Here is a 2,470-nt window from a genome sequence, read left to right as displayed (position 1 = left end):
AGGTCTTTGCTCAGGGGTCCCCATCCAGTGAAGCTCTGAAGACAGAATCTTGTGGCAGTAGCATTATCTTTTCAATAGTATTCTATTTGGAATGACAGGATTCTATCCCAAACAAATTCAGCCCTGTCTTAGTGCCACCAGTCCATACACAGAAACAAATTATAAGCTCACCTTTCTGTCAGATGATTAACTGAAACACTTTATTCTCAGGGTAGTAGATGTATTTTTGTTTGTCATAGGATATGACCAAGGAAAGATACTTTTTCTCTCCCAGTCTGCCTTCAAGATTCTCAACTATAGCCAGAATGATCTGATTACTCAGAGTTTGTCTACCCACATAAGAAATTGCCAAAGGTGAGAAGCACCATGCCCTTGGAGTGGCTCATCAGTAAAAAATAAAAAATAAAATAAAATAAAAAAAAACGGACTTCTAGTTAAAACAGATATAGCTCCCAGGGCTACGCAACTTCTTTTTTTCTGTAAGATAAAGTGTAACAAGTCATTAGAAAAGGTTTCCATTTGCTCGAAGAAAAAAAAAGACCAAAAAAACTTCTGCACAATCCATGACACAGGCTATTTGAAAAGCTGATGACCCACAAAGATGAGGCTGAATGAAGACAATGAACTAGACAAGAGGGCTGGGACCTCAGCTGCCTTGTTGCAAATGGGTGACTGCATTCATCTGTGGTTCTGTAGTCTGTGAATGGGGAAATCGGGGTGCAACCTGAAGAACAGATTTCTTAGCTTGCAATAGATGCGGTTTGTTTTTGTAGACCATGGGTCAGCAGTTACTTTGGCATACTTACCACAAGAACTTCTAGGTATATCATATAGTTTCATCAAATGACATAGGCCATTTTACAGATTGTCAGAGGCAAGTTTACAGATAAAAGATAACAACTAATTGTTAGAACTTTAAATCAAAGATGATTCTTTCATTACACTACAAAGATGATGTTTGAGTTTCATGAGCCCATGGATCAAGGAAGCAGAATACATTGTGTCAACCAACACTCTTGTTTTAGCCAGTGTCCTAGAAGACCTAGACCCAGCATCCCACAGCTCACAGCATTCCCCCACAGCATGGCAGCATGCTACTCTCTGGAAAAGGTTGCCCAAAGATGTCCCATCCTACTCTTTCAGGGATTCTATGGGGAACCATGGCTGGGACAGGAAAAATAGGTCAAATGATTGCTGGGGAAAATCATGGAAACCCACAAGTAATAGGGGCATCACCTTCCATCTGTGATTCCAACCCACTGAACATTACAAGTATACCTCCCTTGGACATTTCCTCTCCAGAAGGCAAAAAGATTCTAAATAGAAGGACTCCAGACATTCGTTACAGTGGGCTACTACCAGGCAGGCTCAGGAGAATCCAAGTTATCCATATTCTGCTAGCTCTTCTATTCTTGGTAAGGACCTCCACAGTGGCATCAATATGATAGACAATGACCAAGGATCAAGTAGTCCCAGAAATGATGAAGCAGTAATGACTGTCATCATGAGCCTCTTGGAAGTTGATGCTAGACTGGGTAGTCCTGTTGACTCTAGAGACTTACCATGGCTGCTGTAGACACTACATGTTGCTTTGGCAACAGTTACAGTATCAAAGTGTGTTACTGGTGAAGTTTTATAGTCTATGAAGCTTACTAAATAGGTATAGAACAGCTTGTATATACTGACTTCATAAAAGCCATCTTAGAGTCATTGATCTATCATGTGTAACATCAGACAAAGTGTAACTAAGGCTGCTCCAGTGTTTCTTCATCATTGATTTTAAACTACCTGTAGATAGTTTACATTTTTTGTATATTTTTATTCTGTTTGTGCTGATTTTTTTAATCATTGTACACAAAAGCATCATTAGTGGCTTTTATATGCTCGTTTCAGAGATATGATGGCTTTACACTACAAAGAAGTCACCCATGTGGATATTTCTTATACCAACTATATCAGAGTCATTTAATCTTCCTTGTAACAAACCTTTACTCTAAATATGAGTTAAAGTATAATGTATTAGAGAGTTAAATATTTGTAATGAGTGCTTTCCTTGTTAAAAATTTTACAAAATTATTTTCCTGAAATTTCATTTAAGTCATTTATAGAACTGGCATTTACCTAACCTTGTTTTGAAATCATCTATCACTATTTCAGCTTGCTTGTAAAAAAAACTCACTGAGCCTTGAACTCTTGTAATGTAAAACATAGCTCATGAGCCTTCCTTGCTCTGGATACAGAACAATACATGAATGTGTATGTATACTTTGCATATTAATCAAATGCTACAAACAGCTGATATTTATTGGAAGCAACAGATTATGCCATTTGTGTTGCAAACAATAGATGGGGTTAAATTGATAGCATCTGTTTGTGGTTGTGTATGTGGTATCCTAGGTCAGTACTGGTCAGAAGAACATCATCCTCTAATAAGACAATTCCTCTTTTCCTTGCCCATTTCATGCTGAAT

At 37.9% G+C, this 2,470-nt stretch overlaps 1 pseudogene; it reads left to right on the top strand.

Moving 5' to 3' along the window:
* The first annotated feature begins 484 nt into the window (after positions 1-484).
* LOC103750104 lies at positions 485-1,576 on the top strand (annotated as a pseudogene).
* The last annotated feature ends 894 nt before the right edge of the window (positions 1,577-2,470 follow it).

This window comes from Nannospalax galili, unplaced genomic scaffold (genome assembly GCF_000622305.1).
Source record: "Nannospalax galili isolate Female #2095 unplaced genomic scaffold, S.galili_v1.0 scaffold2967, whole genome shotgun sequence".
NCBI classification, from domain to species: Eukaryota; Metazoa; Chordata; class Mammalia; order Rodentia; family Spalacidae; genus Nannospalax; species Nannospalax galili.
The sequence above is the reverse complement of the archived record's forward strand: the minus strand, read 5'-3'. Positions and strand labels throughout refer to the sequence as shown.